The sequence below is a fragment of the Molossus molossus genome, unplaced genomic scaffold (assembly GCF_014108415.1).
Source record: "Molossus molossus isolate mMolMol1 unplaced genomic scaffold, mMolMol1.p scaffold_m16_p_11, whole genome shotgun sequence".
In the NCBI taxonomy this organism is placed as follows: Eukaryota; Metazoa; Chordata; class Mammalia; order Chiroptera; family Molossidae; genus Molossus; species Molossus molossus.
Window position 1 is genome coordinate 9,836,817 of NW_023425346.1, and position 23,519 is coordinate 9,860,335.

The 23,519-nt window shown below is 38.1% G+C and overlaps 1 protein-coding gene across 5 annotated transcripts in view; it reads right to left on the reverse strand.

The window, feature by feature from the left end:
• PTPN4 (protein tyrosine phosphatase non-receptor type 4) overlaps nucleotides 1-23,519 on the reverse strand; it is a 251,441-nt gene that overhangs the window by 187,557 nt on the left and 40,365 nt on the right. The gene's annotated exons all lie outside the window — the stretch shown is intronic.

Here is a 23,519-nt window from a genome sequence, read left to right on the forward strand (position 1 = left end):
AAAAGTGACGGCAGAGTGAATGGAAGCTACACAGACCATCTCCCAGGACCAAACTGGAATTATAACTAAAATAAAGACAAATCATCAGGAAAAAACAACAGAAAAGCAACTGGAGAGAACCAGATAACCAGGGGAACCCACAGATAGCAGCTGAGGGCTGTTTTAGCTGTGAGCAGTTCCCTCTGAGTAGTCTGGATTAAAACCCCAAGCTGGCTCCACAGCACAGAGTGGCGGGTAAAGCTGTGATGAGTTCCCTCTGAACAGTTAGGGTTAAAACCCCAAGCCAGCTCCACACGCAAAGTGGCAGGACAGGAAAAGGCACTTGCATAACACCCGGCTGAGATTGCCAGAGCTGAGGCATTGTCCATTAAGAAAAAGCCGCAAGGGAAAAAAACAACAGAACACTAAATTAACTACAGCCACTCACCTTAGGCTCTGGTAGAGGAAGGGTGAACTGGACTGGAACTGTGTGAGGGGAGTCAGGGGTTCAGAGACCTGGGAAGGAGAACAATTGGAGTTTTCTGCTGAATCACTCCCTCATAGGATGGTGGCCATATACTTAAAGAGCCCTTTCCCTGAGCCCCAGGGAGAAGCAACAGCCCCTCCCTCAGGAATTTAGCACCATTAGGCCAGGCCAGAGAAAAGCAAATTGACATTAACAGCTAGAGACTGCCAGCAAGCAATTTCCCCACCCACTAGAAATCCTACGACCCTGTACGCCTGAAGGATTTTTCATTCAGCTGAGGGCTACAATCATAGGCTCATCAAGTACCTGAGACTAATAGCCTGCAGGCAAAAGCTACAGGAAAACTGAACCTTTGCTTGGGCTGCATATCTAAGCAAGAACTTAAGACTCGACAACGGTGTTTAACATGGGCCTTCCCAGACACATCGAAACCCAGTAAAGGGAGCCAAAATCAGTGGAATACCAACACCCAGAGGGAAAATTTGGCAGGCTCCAAAAAACAGAGAAAATCACAATGGTGAAACAAAAAAATCTCAAATGAAAAAAAAACAAGAGAATTCTACACAAGAAGAGATTAATGAAATATAATTAAGGAAGTTAGAGAGAGTTCAGAGTAATGATTATAAGGAAGCTCAAAAGCATGAATAAAGAGCTCAACAGCATGAGTAAAGATATACACAGCAGAAATTAAGAAAATACTGGAAGGAATAACCAGCAGAGCAGAGGAAGCAGAGAATCGAATCAGTGAATTAGAATACAGGGGAGGAAAAAAAAATCACCCAATCAGAGAACCAAAAAGAAGAAACAATTAAAAATCAGGAAAATGGCTTAAGAGAACTGTGGAACAACTGGAAACATAACAACAGTCACATCACAAGAATTCCAGACAAGAAGAAAATGAGCAAGGGTTAGACAATATATTTAAACAAACAGTGACAGAAAACGTCCCAAACGTGGTGAAGAAAAAAGGCATACAAGTTCAAGAAGCACAGAGAGCCTCAAGCAAAAACAACCCAAACAGGCCCAAACCAAGACACATAATAATTAAAATGCCAAAAATTAAAAACAAAGAGAGAATCCTAAAGGCAGCAAGAGATAAGCAACAGGTTACCTACAAAGGAACCCCCACCCCATAAGGGAATTAGCTGACTTCTCAACAGAAACACTACAGGCCAGAAGGGAATGGCATGAAGTAATCAAGATAATGAAAAACAAATATCTGAATCTAAGGCTATCATTCAAAATAGAAAGTGAAATGAAGAGCTTCCCAGACAAAAAAAGGCTAAGGGAATATATTAGCACCAAACCAGCACTGCAAGAAATGTTAAAAGGACTGCTATAATAAGCAGAAGACAAAGGAAGAGAAACACAACCATAATAAACAAAAATGGCAATAAATAAGTATGTATCATTAATAACCTCAAACTTAAATGAATTAAATGATATGATCAAAAGACACAGAGTAGCTGACTGGATAAGAAAGCATGACTCATATATATTTTGTTCACACAGGACCCACCTAAGAAAAGATGCACACAGCCACCCACAGTGATTTATACAGCGTCTATAACATATCATATAGTCCACTAAGTACTAATAATTATTTATTAAATTAATAAAATGAAACATTTGCACACACAAAATAAAAATAAATAAAAAAGATGCACACAGGTTGAAAGTGAAGGGATGAAAAAAAATGTTCCAAGCAAACGGAAAGGAAAACAAAGCTGGGGTAGCAATACTCATATCTGATAAAATAGACTTCAAAATGAAGGCCATAACTAGAGACAAAGAAGGCCTACATAACATTGAAAGTATTCAACAGGCGGATATAAACTTGGTAAACATATATGCACCCATACAGGAGCAGCAAAATACATTTAAAAAACTTCTCGAGGCCCTGGCCAGTGTGGCTCAGCGGTTAGAGTGTCGGCCTGCAGTCCAGAGAGACCCCGGTTTGGTTCCCGCTAAGGGCACATAACTCGGTTGCAGTTTGTCCCCGGCCCTGGTTGGTCGTGAGGGTGGCAACCACTCGATGTGTCCCTTTCACATCGATGTTTCTCTCTTTCTCTCTCTCTCTCTCTCTCTCTCTCTCTCTCTCTCTCTCTTCCTTTCTATCCCTCCCACTCTATCTGAACAAAAAATAGAAAAATTTCCTTGGGTGAGGATTTAAAAAAAAAAAACAAACTTCTGGAGGACTTCAAAGAAGAAATCAACAGCAATCCAATCATAGCTGGGGACTTCAACACCCCACTGACATCAGTGGATAGATCCTCTAGACAAAATATTAGTAAGGAAACAGAGACTCTACATGATGCACCAGATCAAAAGGATTAGGTAGCTTCAACAGAGAATTATACCCCAAAACTGCAGAATTCACATTTTTCTCTAGTGCACATGGGACACTCTCAAAGATAGACCACGTATTAGGACACAAACGCAGTCTCTAATTGTTCAAGAAGATTGAAATCATATCAATCACCTTCTCAGATCACAATGGCATGAAACTAGAAATCAATTACAATAAAAACACTCGAAAACATTCAAACACATGGAGGGTAAATAGCATGTCATTAAACAATGAATGGGTTACCACGGAGATCAAAGAAGAAATGAAAAACTTCCTAGAAACCAATGAAAATGAAAACACAACAACACAAAATGCAAGGGATGCAGCAACAGTAGACCTGAGAAGGAAGTCCACAGCACTTCAGGCCTACCTCAAGAAACAAGAACAATTTCTAATTGACTATCTAACCCTACAATTTAAAGAACTAGAGAGTAAACATAAAGAAAAACCCAGAGGAAGTAGAAGGAAAGAAATAGTAAAAGTCAGAGCAGAAATAAATGACAAAGAGACTAAAAAACAATTCAAAAGATAAAATGAAACTGAGAGCTGGTTCTTTGAAAAGATAAAGAAGACTGATGGAGCCTTTATCAGACTCACCAATAAACAAAGAGAGAGGACCCAAATAAACAAACTCACAAACAAAAAAAGAGAATTAACACCTCACAGCACAGACATACAAAGGATCATTAAAAAATGCTATGAGCCCTGGTGAGTTTGGCTCAGTGGTTAGAGCGTCGGCCTGTGGTCCAGAGAGACCCAGGTTCGGTTCCCACTAAGGGCACGGGGCCCAATCCCCAGTGGGGGGCATGCAGGAGGGGGCTTATCGATGTTCTCTCTCATCGATGTTTCTATCTCTCTTTCCCTCTCCCTTCCACTCTAAAATCAATAAAGAAAAAAATTTTTCTTAATACTACGAACAATTATACACCAAAAAACTGGACAATCTAGGCGAAATGGACAAATTTGTACAAGCACACAGAATCCTAAAACTGAACCAGGAAGATATAGAGAACTTGAAGAGATCAATAACAACCAAGAAAATTGAAGATGTAATCAAGAAACTCACAGCAGCCTAGCTGGTTTGGCTCAGAGGTAGAGCATTGGCCTGCAAACCAATGAGTCACAGGTTCGATTCCAGTCAAGGGCATGTACCTCGGTTGTGGCTCGTTCCTGGCCCTGGACGAGGACGTGTGGGAGGCAACCAGTCGCTGTGTCCCTCTCACATTGATATTTCTCTCTCTCTCCCTTTCTCTCCCTCCCACTCTATCAATGGATAAGTAGAATAATATCCTTGGATGAGAATTAAAAAAAAAAACCTCCCAGAAAACAAAAGTCTGAACTTGGATGGCTTCATGGGGAAGTTTTACGGAACATTCAAAGAACTAACACCAATTCTTCTCAAATTAGTCCAAAAAATTCAAGAAGGAAAACGTCCAAACTCGTTTTATGAGGCCAGCAGAATTCTAATTCCAAAACCAGAAAAAGACACTACAAAGAGAAAAAACTACAGCCCAATATTATCCCTGATGAATATAGATGCCAAAATTCTTAACAAAATATTAGCAAACCATATCCAGCAATACATTAATGAAATTATTCACCATGACCAAGTGGGATCCATCCCAGGGATGCAAGCCTGGTAAAATATTTGCAAGTCAATAAATGCGATACACCACATAAACAAAATGAAAGATAAAAACCATATGATCATATCAATAGACGCTGAAAAAAGCATTCAACAAAATCCAGCACCCATTTCTGATAAAAACGCTCAGCAATGTGGGAATAGAGGGATCATATCTCAACATAATCAAGGCCACATATGAAAAGCCTACAGCCAATATCATATGCAATGGGCAAAAACTAAAAGCATTTCCCTGAACAATGGGAATAAGACAAGGATGGCCACTTTGGCGACTCTTATTTAACACAGTACTGGAAGTCTTAACCACAGTAATTAGACATGAAGAAAAAACAAAAGGGATCCAAATTGGAAAGGAGGAAGTGAAACTGTCATTATTAGCAGATAACATGATATTATACATAGAAGACCCTAAAGACTCCATCAGAAAGCTACTAGATTTAATAAACAAATTTAGCCAAGTAGCAAGATACAAAATTAACATCAAGAAATCGACAGCATTCTTACACACCAATAATGAACTCACAGAAAGAGAAACTAAAAAAACCACCCCATTTACCACTGCAGCAAAAAATTAAGATCCCGAATATCTAGGAATAAACTTAACCAAAGAAGTAAAGGATCTATGTGCAGAAAACTACAGGACATTGAAAAAAGAAATAGAGGAAGATTTTAAAAAGTGGAAGCATATACCATGTTCATGGATTGGTAGAATTAACAGCATTAAAATGTCCATACTAACCAATGCAATCTACAGATTCAATGAAATTCCTATTAAAATAGCAATGACATATTTCACGAAACTAGAACAAATACTCCAAAAGTTTATATGGTACCAAAAAAGACCCCGAATAGCCACAACAATCTTGAAAAAGAAGAACAACGTAGAAGGGATCACAATACCGGATATCAGGTTATACTACAAAGCCACTATAATCAAAACATTCTGGTACTGGCATGAGAACAGGCACAGAGAGCAATGGAACAGAACAGAGAACCCAAAAATTGACCCAAAACATTATGCTCAATTAATATTTGATAAAGGTGGCAAGAGCATACAATGGAGTAAAGACAACCTCTTTAATAAATGGTGTTGGGAATATTGGACAGGTACATGCAAAAAAATGAAACTAGACCACCAACTTACACCATACACAAGAATAAATTCAAAATGGATAAAAGACTTAAAAGTAACTCATGAATCTATAAAAATCTTAGAAGAAATGTAGGCAATAAAATTTCAGACATCACACACAGGTGAATTTCCACTGATACATCACCTAAGGAAAAAGAACAACAACAACAAAAACTGAATACATGGGACTACATCAAACTAAACAGCTTTGCACAGCAAAAGAAACAAACATCAAAATGGAAAGGGAACTCAGAATATGGGAGAGCATAACTGCCAATGATACATCAGATAAGGGGTTAATTTTCAAAATATATAGTCATACAATTCAGCAAAAGGAAGACAAAGAATCCAATTAAAAAATAGGTAGAGGACCTACAAAGACACCTCTCCAAACAGGGCATACAAATGGCTAAGAGACATGAAAAAATGCTCAATGTCACTAATCATAAGAGAGATGCAAATTAAAACACCTATGAGGTATCACCTCGAACTTGCCGGTATGGCTGCCATCAACAAATCATCAAACAAGTGCTGGCGAGGGTGTGGAGAAAAGGGGACTCTCGTACACTCCTGGTGGTGCAGCCACTATGGAAAACACTATGGTGTTACCTCAAAAAATTAATAATGAACTGCCATTTGACCCAGTGATCCCACTTTAAGAAATATATCCTAAGAAGCCTAAAACACCAACCAGAAAGAATATATGTACTCCTATGTTCATAACAGCACTATTTACAATTGTTAAGATCTGGAAACAGCCCAAAGTGGATAAAAAAACTTTGATACATATACACAATGGAGTACTATGCAGCTGTAAGAAAGATCTCTTATCCTTTGAGATAACATGGAGGGACCTGGAGAGTATTTTATGCTAAGCGAAATAAGCCAATCAGAGAAAGACAAATACCACATGATCTCACTTATTCGTGGCATATAATGAACAAAATAAGCTGATGAACAAAACAGACTCAGAGACTTAGAAGTAGGGTACAAACTGACAAACCTTAGAAGAGGGGGGCGAGGGGAGGAGGGAAGAGATAAACCAAAGAACTTATATGCATATATACATAATCAATGGACAGAGACAACAATGCTGGGGGTGGGAGGGATGGGGAGGAGGGTGTCAATGGGGGAAAAAGAAACATCTTTAATAAAATGAATTAATAAGAAAAAAACTGTACTAAAATGAAAAAAAAAAAAAAAAAAAAAAAGATTAACCCCCCAAAAAGCTGACAAAGGAGATAAAATGGAGTAAGAAATAGAGGAACAAAAGGAAATCTTTGGTGAATGAAGTATTCAATGCCTTATTTTGGCAGTGGTTCTACAGATATATATACATTTATAAACATTCACTGAGTTGTATACTAAAGATTTCTGCACTGTGCTATGTAATGTATTATATATATTATAATAAATAAATAAATAAACCCTATATATTCTTTCCAGAGTAGAGAGACTAAGCTACAGAATCTTTCTAAATAGAATCCAACATATTTCTCAAAAATGTAATGGCTTACAGTAATCTTCTCAAATTGTTTCCACAATGTATACTAGGTACTCAATATCTGTCATTAAATAAAGTATATGAATAACCACAATTTTATTTAATCTACTGTACTACAGCCAAGATTAAAAAAAAAAAAAAGCCCACACACCTAATTCTCAACCAAGTAATCCTTGACAATTGTTTCATTATTACTTTTTAAGAATAAACTAGCATCTTTAAAATTACTATTTATATGTATTTTGTTAACATTGCCAGAACAAACTAGGTTTTAGAAACAGTATATGAAAATATTATATATACAAAACAAAAAAATAATTTTGTGGAATTTTAATAATCTTCTAAGAAAATATTTCTTTTTTAAAAAATTAATTTATTTATTTTTGTTACAGATGTTTCTCCTTCCCCCCCCCCCCACTGATTCTCCCCTCCCTAACCCTCCCCAACCTGTCCCCAGCTTTGTTGTCCATGTCCACTGTTCATGTATACATGCATATAAGTTCTGTGGTTTATCTCTCCCCCCCCACCCCCTCTCCTGAGGATTGTCAATCTGGACCCCACTTCCATGTCTCTGGGACTACCCTGTTCCTCAGACTGTTATGTTTATTATATTTCACAAATAAGTGAGATCATTTGATACTTGTCTTTCTCTGTTTGGTTTGTTTCGCTTAGAAGAAAGAAGAATCAACCTTTCTAAATGCATGCAAATCAGACACAATAAACAGGCACTTCACAAATATCCTCATTGAATTCTAAGCATCCTATACAAGGTAGGTATGATTCTCTCTTAACAAATGAAGAAGCTGAAACACAGAAATGTACAGCAATTTGATCAGCAACACAGAGCTAGTACGTCTTCAAAATAAAGACTTAGAAACTCATCACTGGATAACTGCTGTAGTACAGACTTACACATGACAAATTTGATACAAAACCTAACAACTATACATATCTGATTAAAATACAATGGGATCAAAAATAAACCAAAAAATATGGTACCCTTAATTCTACACAATTATAAATCTGATTGATAAAAGACTTTTCTAGTGCTTAATATGATATAGTTTAGGAAAAACACATTTCAAAATAGAGTCATAAAATCTTTAAAGATCTATCACATACTACATTGTTTGAATTTTCACACACTATGAAAATTGGTAAATTATCATGTCTGTTTGTGCTAAATATGACCAGTTTCACTGTAACTATTTTAACACCTTATTTTACTTTAAAAAAATCTTAGTAAAGAGTAAATTCTACTGTAGGGCAGACTGGACACAAATGTTTGCTTAAGACACACTAAAGCCCTGGCCAGTTTGGCTCAGGTGTTAGAGCATCGGCCTGAGAACTGGAGAGTCCCGGGTTCAGTTTCCACTAAGGGCGTGTACCTCATTTGCAGTTTGTCCCCAGCCCCGGTTGGAGTCGTGTGGGTGGCAACCACTCGATGTGTCTCTCACATTAATGTTTCTCTCTCTTTCTCCCCTTCTCCCTCCCACTCTATCTGAAGATAAATGCAAAATAAATGTCCTTGGGTGAAGATTAAAAAAAAAAAAAAAAAAAAAAAGACACACTAAATAAACAGGGCAATCATCAAAGTCAGTCTGTATAACAGACCCTTCTGTGACCAAGAGGCACCCTCTCTTGTTTCCCTTTTCCTACTGCCAATCTCTGTAGAAACTAAAGATTTACTCTCTGACAAAAATGACCCACTAAGACTCTGGGCTCAGGGACATCAGTTGATTAAATTTTACTGTAGAGAGCAAATCTACATAATAAATGAAAACCTATATATGAAAAGTTGAGATCTCTTCAGTCCCTTTCTCTCCTTCAGCTCTAAGATCCAACAAGGGTCTATAAACAAACAACAAGCATATAATTGAAGGATTTCTGGCTGGAGAAAAAATACTGAACTAAGCAAATATTATTATATACTACTTTGTTTATTGACAAGATGACAGGAAGTATGTGGGAGGGGAGGTATAAGAAAGAGATCTAAATTCTTGTCCTCCAAAGTCAATTATTTAATATGAACAACAACAAAAAAACCCAAAGCATACAAAACCAGAAATATTATAAGCATGTTTGTTAGACCTGAGGTAACAAATATGAGAGAAAAACTAAATGTGTTTAGTGTGGTTACTTCTGTGAAGTAACAGGGTGAGAGTCTGCTAGTTTTTGTTATAACACTTAATGCAACTATATGGTTTTGAAGGTGTATACATAAATAAACCAATGAATGTAAAAACAAATAAATTCTGAGGGAATCTGAGTGACACATGTAAATAATATTTTACAAGGAGTTAACATATCAAATTTACATAGGGTTGTGATACTTAATAAATAATATTTGATAAAATAATAAAGTATTGAAAATAAGAGGTCCTAACAGAGCTTCTTACATACAGAACACAAACATACAGGTCTTTGCTCTGCCACTGACTTGGCAAGTAACCTAACAATTCTAAACCTATATTCTCATATGTGAAATAAAGTCAATGGAACAATACAGGAAAAAATCACCCAAATTCTACCCTCCTTTACAAATGTGACTGTAGAATGATTCCAGGTAAATAAGTTTCATTTAGCTAAATCTATCATCCTTATACTCCTTTTGCTTCCCATCTCAATCTGCACCCACCAGCTAACCCTACCTTTATAATTCTGTTTGTACTATTGATTTGGTTAACAAATACTTCATCAGATGAAAAAAAAGGTGAAGATTCAGCCTACTAAATATTCATCAACCCAAGTTATCACACAAAAAATCTATGATTTATTGCATCTTTCACTAACAACTGAATTTCTGGTATCATTAAAAATTATTAGTGAGGAAGATGGCAGCTGGCAGGACTGGATGGAGGGTGTGTGAGAGAGTGAGCTAGTGTGTGAGAGAGTGGGAGAGGACGTGAAGGTGGACGACCAAACTCCTGCAGTGCAGAAACACGAAGCAGAAGCTTTCTGAGTTGTGGACAGGAGCAGCCAGCTACCGCGGTAAGTGGCCCTTCAGGGCACTTCTCCCTGTGCAGCGGGGAGGTCCCACCATTTTAGAAGATCCCGGGTCTTCCCTGGGAGGAGGCAGTGGGAGTGGCTAGGGCCCAGCAACCTGAGCCCACCAGCACACCTGGCACCGTCGCACCAGTGGACACTCTGTGTCAACACAGACCAGTGTACAGTAGTAAAGCTCCCAAGGTGCCGGTCCTGGAAGCTGCAGACAGCCGGGAGCCCAGCACCATCTCCCAGAAGAGGAAGAAAATGGGCAAGGGTTAATAGAATATATTTGAAGAAATAGTGACAGAAAACTTCCCTAACATGGTGAAGAAAGAAGGCATTCAAGTTCAAGAAGCACAGAGAGTCCCAAGTAAGAAGAACCCAAACAGGTCCACACCAAGACACATAATAATTAAAATGCCAAAAATTAAAGACAAAGAGAGAATCCTAAAGGCAGCAAGAGATAAGCAACAGGTTACCTACAAAGGAAACCCTGTAAGGCTCTCAGCTGACTTCTCACAAGAAACACTACAGGCCAGAAGAGTGGCATGAAATAATCAAGGTCATGAAAAACAAGGATCTGAATCCAAGACTACTCTATCCAGCAAGGCTATCATTCAAAATACAAGGTCAAATAAAGAGCTTCCCAGACAAAAATAGGGCTAAGGGAATATATTAACACCAAACCAGCACTGCAAGATATACAAAAAGGAATGCTGTAATTAGAAGAAATAGGAAGAAAAATAGAACGAAGCTAAACAAAAATGACAATAAACAGTACATATCAATTATCACCTTAAATGTGAATGGAATGTATGAATGCTCTGATAAAAGACACAGAGTACCTGACTGAATAAGAAAGCATGACTCACATATATGCTGTTTACAAGAGACCCACCTCACAACAAAAGACTCACATAGGTCAAAAGTGAAGAGATGGAAAAAAATCTTTCAAGCAAACAAACAAAAAAAGCTGGGGTAGCAATACTCATATCTGATAAAGTAGATTTCAAAATGAAGGCCATAACTAGAGAGAAAGAAGGCCACTACATAATATTGAAAGGATCTATCCAACAGGAAGATATAATCTTGGTAAACATATATGCACCCAATATAGGAGTACCAACATGTATTAAAAATCTTCTGGAGGACTTCAAAGGAGAAATCAATAGCAATACAATCATAGCAAGGGACTTCAACACCCCGCTGACATCACTGGATAGATCATCTAGACAAAAAAATAACAAGGAAACACAGACTTTAAATGAAGCACTAGATCAAATGGATTTAATAGATATCTACAGAGAATTACACCCCAAAACTACAGAATTCACATTCTTCTCAAGTGTACATGGGACATTCTCAAGATAGACCACATGTTAGGGCACAAACTAAGTCTCTACAAGTTCAAGAAGATTGAAATCATATCAAGCATCTTCTCAGATCACAATGGCATGAAACTAGAAATCAAATGCAACAACAACATGCAAAGACATTTGAAAACATAAAGGCTAAATATTCAATTCAATGTTAGTGAACAATGAATGTGTTACCATGGAGATCAAAGAAGAAATTAAAAACTTCTTGGAAACCAATGAAAATGAACACACAACACAAAACCTATTGGATGCAGCAAAAGCAGTTCTGAGAGGAAAGTTCATCGCACCAAAGGCCTACCTCAAGGAACAAAAAAAATTTCTAATAGACCATCTAATCTCACAACTTAAAGAACTAGAAAGCAAACAAAAAGAAAACCCCAGAGCAAGTAGAAGAAAGGAAATAGTAAAGATCAGAGCAGAAATAAATGACGGGGAGACCAAAAACAAACAATTCAAACGATCAATGAAACAAAGACCTGGTTCTTTGAAAAGATAAACAAGATTAATAGACCCTTAGCTAGACTCACAAAAAAACAAAAAGAGAGAACCCAAATACACAAAATCAGAAATGAAAGAGCAGAAATAATAACTGACACCACAGAAATACAAAGGATCATTAACAGATATTATGAACAATTATACGGCAACAAATTCGACAATCTAAGCGAAATGGACCAATTTCTAGAAACACATAGTCTCCCAAAACTGAACCGGGAAGAGATAGAACACTTGAACAGACCAATAACAACAAAAGAAATTGAAGAAGTAATCAAGACTCTCCCAGCAAACAAAAGCCCAGGCCCGGACGGCTTCACGGGGGAGTTTTACCGAACATTCTAAGAAGAACAAATACCCATTCTCCTCAAACTATTTCAAAAAATTCAAGAAGAAGAAAGACTTCCAAACTCATTTTGAGGTCAGCATAATTCTAATTCCAAAACCAGAAAAAGACACTACAACGAAAGAGAACTACAGGCCAATATCCCTGATGAACATAAATGCCAAAATCCTGAACAAAATACTAGCAAATCAAATCCAGCAATACATCAAAAAAATTAGTCACCATGACCAAGTGGGATCTATCCCAGAGATGCAAGGCTGGTACAATATTCACAAATCAATAAATGTGATACACCACATAAACAAAATGAAAGATAAAAATCATATGATGTCAATAGATGCTGAAAAAGCATTTGACAAAATCCAGCACCAATTTCTGATAAAAACGCTCAGCAATCTGGAAATAGAGGGATCATACCTCGACATAATAAAGGCCACATATGAAAGACCTAAAGCCAACATCACACTCAATGGGCAAAAATTAAAAGCATTTCCCTTAAGTACAGGAACAAGACAAGAATGCCCACTTTTGCCACTCTTATTTAACATAGTACTCGAAGTCCTAGCCACAGCAATCAGAGAGGAAGAAAAAATAAAAGGGATACAAATTGGAAAGAAGGAAGTGAAACTGTCATTATTCGCAGATGACATGATACTATATGTAGAAAACCCCAAAGACTCCATCAAAAATTTACTAGACTTAATAAATCAATTAGGCAAAGTAGCAGGATATAAAATTAACATCAAGAAATCGATGGCATTCTTATACACCAATGATGAACTCACAGAAAGAGAAACTAAGAAAACAATCCCATTTACCATTGCAGCAAAAAATTAAGATACCTAGGAATAAACTTAACCAAAGAACTAAAGGACCTATTCGCAGAAAACTATAGGTCATTGAAAAAAGAAATAGAGAAAGATATTAAAAAGTGGAAGCAAATACCTTGATCATGGATTGGAAGACTTTACATCATTAAAATGTCCATACTACCCAAAGCAATCTATAGATTCAATGCAATCCCCATCAAAATACCAACAACATACTTCACAGAACCAGAACAAATACTTCAAAAGTTCATACAGAACCAAAAAAGACCTTGAATAGACACAGTAGTCTTGAAAAAGAAAAACAAAGTTGGAGGGATCACATTACCAGATTTCAGGTTATACTACAAAGCCACTGTAATCAAAACAGCCTGGTACTGGCACAAGAACAGGCAGATAGATCAATGGAACAGAATGGAGAACCCAGAAATGGACCCAAGGCAATATGCTCAATTAATATTTGACAAAGGTGGCAAGAGCATACAGTGGAGTAAAGACAGCCTCTTTAATAAATGGTGTTAGGAAAATTGGACAGCTACATGCAAAAAAAAAAAAAAATGAAACTAGACCATCAACTTATACGATACACAAGAATAAACTCAAAATGGATAAAAGACTTAAATGTGACTCATGAATCCATAAAAATCCAAGAAGAAAATGTAGGCAACAAAATTTCAGACATCATACGCAGCAGAATTTTCACTGATACATCGCCTAAGGCAACAGAAACAAAGGAGAAAATGAACACATGGGACTACATCAAACTCAAAAGCTTCTGCACAGCAAAAGAAACAACTAGTACAATGAAAAGGCAACCCACTGTATGGGAGAGCGTCATTGCCAATGATCCATCAGATAAGGTGTTAATTTCCAATATATATAGAGTGCTCATACAGCTCAACAACGGAAACACAAAGAACTCAATTAAAAAATGGGCAGAGGAACTAAATAGACACCTCTCCAAACAGGACATATAAATGTCCAAGAGACATATGAAGAAATGCTCAACATCACTAATCATCAGAGAGATGCAAATTAAAACAACAATGAGGTATTACCTCACACCTGTCAGAATGGCTGCCATCAACAAATCATCAAACAACAAGTGTTGGCGAGGGTGTGGAGAAAAGGGGACTCTAGTACACTGCTGGTGGGAATGCAGACTGGTCCAGCCACTATGGAAAACAATATGGTATTACCTCAAAAAATTAAAAATTGAACTTCCATTTGACCCAGTGATCCCACTGCTGGGAATATACCCTAAGAAGCCTGAAACACCAATCAGAAAGAATATATGTACCCCCATGTTCATAGCAGCGCTATTTACAATAGCTAAGATCTGGAAATAGCCCAAATGTCCATCAGTAGACAAATGGATAAAAAACGTGTGGTACATATACACAATGGAGTACTATGCGGCTGTAAGAAAGAAAGATCTCTTATCCTTTGAGATGACATGGGGGGACCTGGAGAGTATTATCCTAAGCAAAACAAGCCAAGCAGAGAAAGACAAATATCACATGATCTCACTTATTTGTGGAATATAATGAACATAACAGTGTGAGGAACAGGGTAGTCCCAGAGACGTGGAAGTGGGGTATAGACTGACAATCCCCAGAAGAGGGGTTGGTGGGGGAGAGATAAACCACAGAACTTATATGCATGAATGCATGAACTATGGACATGGACAACAAAGCTGGGGACAGGGTGGGGAGGTCCAGGGAGGGGGGTATCAGTGGGGGAAAAAGTTAAAAATTATTACTGACTCTTTGTTGTGTTCATAGAAACATATATATAACAAAGAAAACACCTTTACTTAGCAGCATTTGTTCGATGAATAATGCATGTTAAATAAATTACCAGATAGTCTGAATATTCTTTGTTTCTCCACATAGAACTGTATGTACATACATGTACACATACATACACACACACAATAAAGATATAAATCCCAGAGACCCAGAAAAACAATTCGAATGATACAAAAGGTAGACAGTACAAATCAAACCTCCCTCTCATCTCCAACCTCTAAGATATTAGCTACCTTTCATTTCTGGGAGGATTTCCTAGGTATATATGAAGTCAGAACACAAATATAATAATGTGAAGAGATCAGCATAAGTTGCATGAATCCACCAGGGGGACCTATTGTCAGACTTATACTTTCCCAAAAAGTCCTCAGCAAAATTTGATCCTACATGATATTTTAGAACCTTACCACTTTCCATCAAAAGACAATCTATTTCCCTTTCCTTGACCCTGAGTGTGAATTTGTGATAACCTTGACAAAAAGAATTAGGTGGAAGTGACTTCCAAGGCCAGATCAGAAAAGGCGATATGGCTACGTACAGCCAACTCCCTCTCTAAGGATGCTTAGCTTTGGAACGAAACCACTGTGCTATGAAGAAGCCCAGGACACAGCTGAGGTCTCAGGTAACAGTCATGAGTAAGCTTTCAAATGATTCTAGCCTTCAGCATTTGAGTCTTCCAGCTGAGGTCCAACACATGAAACAGACACAAGTCATTCCTGTGTGATTCCTTGACTCACAGAATCCCTGAGATAATAAACATGTCACTGAGTTTTAGGGTAATTTCTTATGCAGTCCTAATAACTGGAACAGGCTAGTCTCCCCCCAGTTCTTCCTTGTCATACAGGCTACTGCTAAACAGCTTTACTAAAGTAAAAATATAACCATAAATTAGAAGAAAATCTTCAAAGGTTGGTGAACTCAATCCATTATAGTATGAGCACTATACTTTTTTTTTTAATCCTCACCCGAGGACATTTTTCCATATTTTGTTCAGATAGAGTGGGAGGGAGAGAGAGAGAGAGAAAGAAAGAAACATTAACGTGAAAGGGACACATGGAGTGGATGCCACTCACACGACCCAACCAGGGCCGGGGACAAACTACAACCGAGGTATATGCCCTTAGCGGGAACCGAACCCGGGTCTCTCCGGACTGCAGGCTGACACTCTAACCGCTGAGCCAAACCGGCCAGGGCATAAGTACTATACATTTTAAGGTACTTAATAGAGACAAGTTTTTTTGGTGACCTGATGACAAATTCAGGACATAAGGGGGACATGAGGGAGACAACACACCCCTATTCTGGCTACAGTAAAATAAACAGTTGTGCCAGAGCCAAGGTGGAATTAGAACTTAAAACTGAAGCAACATTAATGGACTTATCTCACTCCCCTGTCCAGAACAGAGAAAGAGAACAAAGAACTAATGAAGTTAAATCAGCTACTTCATTGCATCATTTTTCTCTCAGGAAAATATACAGAAAAGGCTTTAATGAGATGAGTTCCAGAAAAAAGCAGGCTTCACCTATGGTATAGAAATCTTTTAGGGCAAGCAATGACTCCAACAGTTAAGATGTTACAAATCATTGCTTGGTAATCTCCAGAGCAAAGTGAGTGGTTCTCTTTCCAGTGAATAGACTATGCTGGTGATTGTAGCAGCTGCCCATAAGGGAGATTTCGGAGACTTAATTGTATTTTACAGATTTAAGAGAATAAATGCAGGGGTTTGAACTTCCCTATTAGTCTGCAGGCTATCACTGCACAGGTTGCAAAATGCATAACCAGGAATCCATTCACAAAGATTAAAATATGTAGCATTTATACAAAAGTACAAAGCAACTCGAACATTATGAATGATTTGGGAGTAAATACCTGGAAGAATAAATATACTACAAATCCTACAGTTAATTTCTCATTTTACTCGTCCTAAGTTTTTTTCAACCACAATTTACATTCAATACCATTCTGCAGTTTCAGATATACACCAAAAAGGCCAGAAAACCATGCACTCTACAGAGTGGTTGGTACTCCTGCTGCCTCAAGCACTCATCTTTATCTCGACATTACTGAATATATCTCCATGCTGTAATCTGCATCTCTATGGCTCTTCTACTGCTATCAATTTGTACTGTTTAATCCCTTCACCTTTTTCACTCAGCCCTCAAACTCCCTCCACTCTGACAGTCTGTTCTCTGTATCTACAAGACTGTTTTTATTTTGCTTACATTTGTTCATTAGATTCCATGTATAAATAAAATCATAAAGGCCCTGGCCAGTTTGGCTCAGCGGTTAGAGCGTCGGCCTGCGGTCCGGAGAGACCTGGGTTCGGTTCCCGCTAAGGGCACGTACTTCGGTTGCAGTTTGTCCCCGGCCCTGGTTGGTCGTGCGGGTGGCAGCCACTCGATGTGTCCCTTCACGTCGATGTTTCTCTCTCTCTCTCCCTTCTTCTCTCTCCCTCCCACTCTATCTGTACAAAAAATGGAAAAATATCCTCGGGTGAGGATAAAAAAATAAAATAAAATCATAAAGTATTTGTTTTTCATGGACTGGCTTACTTCACTTAGCATAATACCCTCTAGGTCCATCTATGCTGTTACAAAAGATAAGATTTCCTTCTTTTTTACCAACGAGTAGTATTCTATTGTGTAAATGTACCGCGCAGTTACTCATCAACTTGGGTTGCATCCAAATCTTCGCTATTGTAAATAACATTGCAAATGCATATACCCTTTTGAATTAGTGATTCAGGTTTCTTTGGATATATTCCCAGAAGTGGAATTGCTGGGTCATAAGGCAATTCCATTTTAAATTTTTTGAGGAACCTACATACTGTTTCCATAATGGTTGCACCAATCTGCATTTCTCATGACCTGAAGTTACCAGTAGAGAAAGTTTCTAATACCTTAGTGCCTAGCATTCTAATAATATACTCAACTCTATTAGAACTAATATTTAAATATATAAACATATAAAACATATTAAATACATTTTTCTAGAAGAGTAATTAGATAGCACATGATTAAAAGATAAAACATACTATTAAAAACTAACGTACCATTATGCTAGGTGGAAAACATTAAAAAATCCTTCTACAATTTAAAAAATACAAAACTATAAGTTAAAATAAAAACTAGATATTAACTATTTAAATAAAAATTCACTAATATTAAATTAAAGCCAGAATGATTAAGTTTAAATGCCCCTCAAAAGAAGTCTAAAGAGTCAGTAACAGGAAAAAGGCTCCTTTTCATGTATTAGTTCTCTAATACATGAGAGTTTCAATTAACCAGAAATTTTTATAGAACAGAATTTCCTGCATTGGATGAATATTAGCTCTGCTTGTCAACTACACTCCAACTATCTATTAATAAATGACAAAAAATAATTATAATTTAAAATTTTTGTAAAAGCACATTAGTTAGGTATGTTAGATAATATCCTTAAAAGTACTACTCTGCAGCCCCCTTTCCAATGTGAAAAGGCTTGGAATTTGGGACAAAAAACATAAATTAGTCCTGGCCTGTTTGGATCAATGGTTAGATCATCAGCTTGCAGACCAGAGGGGTGAAGGTTTGATTCCTTGTCAAAGGCATGTACCTGGGTTGCAGGACTGATCTCAGGTAGGGGTTGTGTGGGAGACAACCAATCAATGTGTGTCTCTCACATTGATGTTTCTCTCTCCTCCCAAACTCCCTCCCTTCCATTCTAAAAAAAAAATATATATATATACACACACACACACACACACACACACACACACACACACACATATAATATCTCAATGGAAAAATATCCCCAGGTGAAGATTAAAAAAAAAGATAAATTAGTGATCCTGCTATACAGTACTATATATTAAAATTTTTAAGTTTAAAAAACTAGTAAAGATTAATATTTTTCCAGCTTTGAGATACAATTGACATATATTGTGTAAATTTAAGGTGTGAAATGTGATCATTTTATACACATACACAGATGACCTTGAACAACAGTGAGGGTGGGAGGGGTTAGGGACATCAACCCTCATGTAGTAAAATATCCACATATAACTTTTGTCTCTCCCAAAACTCAGTCATCCCTAGGTATCTGTGGGGGATTGATTCAAGGACCCCTGCAGACACCAAAATCCACTGATGCTCATTTCTCTTATATAAAATGGCATAGAACAAGGCATATTATTGGCCTTCCACACCCTCCACCCCAAGGGATCAAAAATACTGTTTTAGATCCACAGTTGGTTGAATCTGCAATTCAAAACCTAGGGATACAAAGGGACACACGCATATTTATTGAAAAAACTCCGTGTATTAGTGGACCTGCCCAGTTCAAACCCATCTTGTAAGGGTCAACTGTATGTTGTGAAATGATTACCACAATAAGGTTAGTTAGCACATCCATCACCTCACACAATTAATTATGTCTTTGTGTGTGTGGTAAGAACATTTAAGATTTATTCTCTTAGCAACTTTCAAGTATATAATACATTATTACTGACAATAGTAACCATACTGCACATTAGATCCCCAGACGTTACTCACATTATAAATGGAAATTTGTACCTTTTGACCAACATCTCTCCACTTCCCCCTTTAACCAGGCCCCTGGCAACCACCATCTTACTCTGTTTCTGGGTTCAACTTTTTTAGATTCCACACAAGCGAAAGCATACAGTATTTGTCTTGTCTGACTTATTTCATTTAGCACAAGGCCAAGGTCCATCCATGCCCTCACAAATGGCAGGATTTCAGAACACTGATATAACATACTACTTAAAAATTTCAAAGTACCGACTTCCAGTCAAGATGGCAAGGTAGGTAAAAGCGGTATTGCGCACTCCCACAACCACATCAAAGTTACAACTACACTACAGAACCACCATCATTCAAAACCGCCTGAAATCCACCTGAATGGGAGTCCTACAACTACAGAATTAAAGAAACAGCTGCATCGAGACTGGTAGGAGGGGCGGAGGCAGACGGGCTGGTCCCACACCCACCTGTGGCGGATAAAAATCAGGAGGACACCTCAGCTGGGAAGGTCCTCCCTGAGGACTGAGGGGTCCCCATCCCACACCAGGCATCCCACTCAGGGTTCCAGTGCCAGGAAGAGAAGTCCCCATATCGTCTGGCTGGAAAAACCAGCGGGAACTGAGGCTCAGGGAGGCTGAGGTGGCTGGAGCCCCAGGCAGCTCCTCTTAAAGGGCCTGCGCACAGACTTACTCAGATTTGCTCCCTCTAGGCTTGGAGGGGAGGCAGCTCGAGGGGCACCGGAGACGTACAGGGAAGAACTGAGCTGTTTGACACTGGAGCGAGGGCTGGAGAGGGGGCTTTCTCCAGGACAGACGTGCTGTCAGAGGCCTTTGTTCCGTTGGTGAGCCCTTTTCTGGGGCGGCAGACAGCCGCCATATCTGGGACTCCAGCAACCTGACTCACACTGGTTGCCCCGCCCTGGTGATTCCCTGAGGCCCCGCCCCACCCAACTTTCAGGCCCACCCAAGCTGTTGCCACTTGCTTAATCATAGGATTGGCCTTAGATCCTGCTTCAGGTTTTCCTAAATTCTTTCAAACAAGCAGCATCTGGTCTCAGATAGCCCCATACCTCTTGTTAAGTAATACACAGAAACAAACACAGAGAGGCAGCCAAAATGAGGAAACAAAGAAACAGGTCCCAAATGAAAGAACAGAACAAAACTCCAGGAAAAGAACTAAGCTAAATGGAGATAAGCAACCTAACCAGATGCTGAGTTCAAAATACTGCTTATAAGGATGCTCAACAAACTTAGTGAGGGCCTCAAGAGCATTAAAAAAAGACCAGTCAGAAATGAAGGAGGCACTAACTGAAATAAAGAATAATTTACACGGATTCAATAGTAGAGTAGGTAAAGCCAAGAAGCAAACCATTGATTTGGAATACAAGAAAGCAAAAAACACCCAATCAGAAGAGCAAAAAGAAAACCAAATCCAAAAAAATGAGGATAGTGTAAGGAGCCTCTGGGACAACTTCAAGCGTGCCAACATTCGCATCTTGGGGGTGCCAGAAGGAGAAGAGGAAGAACAAGAAATTGAAAACCTATTTGAAACAATAATGGCAGAAAACTACCCTAACTTGGTGAAGGAAACAGACATACAAGTCCAGGAAGCACAGAGAGTCCCAAACAAAATGAACCCCAAGAGACCCACACCAAGACACATCATCATCAAAATGCAAAAGGTTCAAGACAAAGGAAGAATCTTAAAAGCAGCAAGAGAAAAGCAGTTAGTTACCTACAAGGGAGTTTCCATAAGGCTGTCAGCTGATTTCTCAAAAGAAACTTTACAGGCCAGAGGGAGTGGCAAGAAATATTCAGAGTGATGAAAAGCAAGAACCTACAACCAAGATTACTCTATCCTGCAAAGCTGTCATTTAGAATCGATGGCCATATAAAGAGTTTCCCAGACAAGAAAAAGTTAAAGGAGTTCATCACCACCAAACCGTTATTATATGAAATGTTGAAGGATCTTTTTGAAAAAAAAAAAAAAAAAAAAGATAAAATATATGAACAAACAAAATGGCAATGAATACATATCTATCGGCAATGGAATCTACAAACAAAATGAACAGGCAGAACAGAAACATTCTCATAGATACAGAGAACATTTTGTTGGTTGCCAGATGAAAGGGGGGTTGGGGGAATGGGTGAAAAAGGTGAAGGGATTAAGAAGAACAAATTGGTTGTTAGACTGACAAACCTCAAAGAGAAGGGGGTTTGGGGGTGGGAAGAAATAAACCAAAGAACTTATATGGTCCATAACCAATGGACACAGACAACAGTGTGGGAAAAGGCGGGAGAGAGGTGGGAGTGGGGAGGAGGGGGTCAATGGGGGAAAAATGAGGAACATCTATCTGTAATACATTCAACAATAAAGATTTTTTTAAAAAAAAGAAAAAATTTCAAAGTATCAAAACAAAGTCTCCCCTTATCTACCAGGCATATTGTTCTAAGACCCCCTGGTTGCCTGAAACCACAGACAGTACCAAACTCTGTGTACACCATGTTTTTTCATATACATACATTCCTATGACAAAGTTTAACTTATAAACTAGGCACAGTAAGAGATTAACAATAACTACTACAGTATATTGTTATATTTTATTATTATTAAACATTATGTGAATGTGTTCTTTCTCTTTCTCTCTGTATAAATCAAGATAGCTGAGGGACTAACAGGTGGGTAACATACAAAGTGTGGATTACACTGGAGAAAGGGATGATTCATGTCCCAAGTGGAATAAAGCAAGACAGTGTGAGATTTCACTACACTACTCACAACAGCATGCAATTTAAAACTTATGAATTGTTTATTTCTGGAATTTTCCATTTAATGTCTTTGGACCATAGTTGACCACAGGTAACTGAAACCCAAAAAAGCAAAATCACAGATAAGGGAGAACTACTGTACCTAAGGAACAGAGCAGGAACCATATGAAGGTGTCATCCTATGAGATGCAGAATCGGGGAATGCGGAATTCCAGTTTGAATATGGAGTGCATATTAGATACTAATTATTTTCATAATGTTATAATGTTAAATTTTTTAGTGTGATAATGATACTGTGGTTAATTGATCAGACTATTAGGTTGCTGAAATGCTTACAGGTAAAATGTAGCAATTTCAGAAATTTCAGAAGAAAACAATGAGAGAAAAAAAAAGTAAACGTACAACAAAATGTTCAGAACATGTCAATTTAGGTAAAGGGTATATGGGTATTTATATTACTCTTTCACCTTTTCTGTTGGCCTGAAATGTTTATTTTATCTAGCTAGCTAGCTAGCTATCAATCAATGTGAGAAAGAAACATCAATCAGCTGCCTCCCACATATACCCCAACTGGGGATCGAGCCCACAACTTGGGCATGTGCCCTGACTGGGAATCAAACTGGTGACCTTTCGGTGCACAGGACGACACTCAACCAACTGAGCCACACCATCCAGGGTAGCCTGAAATTTTTTAAACAAAAAAACAGGAATGCACCCTTGTGTATATTAAGACATGCATAAGAATATTCACCAGCAACATTAAGAGCCCAAAGTGGAAACAATGCAAATACACATCAACAGAAAACTTGACAAGTAAATGGTAACAAATAAATGGACAAGTAAATTACAGTATATTCATAGAACACAGTACTATAATATGGCAATGAAAATGAACCAACTACTGTTAGCATACCACATGGGTAAAACTCACAAATAGTTTGAGCAAATACAGCTATATACAAATAAGATGAACAAATATTTGTTGAATAAATATTTCAGACAAGACTCAGATAAGACCAGAGCTCTCATTCACCTTTTCGTTTTTTGTAGCAAAAGTTTTATTCCCAGATAGTGTAAGTAAGATCAAAATAAAAATGTATAAATTATTTAGGATAACAGCCCTGGCCAGTTTTGCTCAGTGGTTAGAGCATTGGCCCGTGGACCAATGAGTCGCAGGTTCAATTCCAGTACCTCGATTGCAGTTTGTCCCCAGCCCTGGTTAGGGTCGTGTGGGAGGCAACCAATCGATGTGTCCCACTAATGTCAATGTTTCTCTCTCTCTCC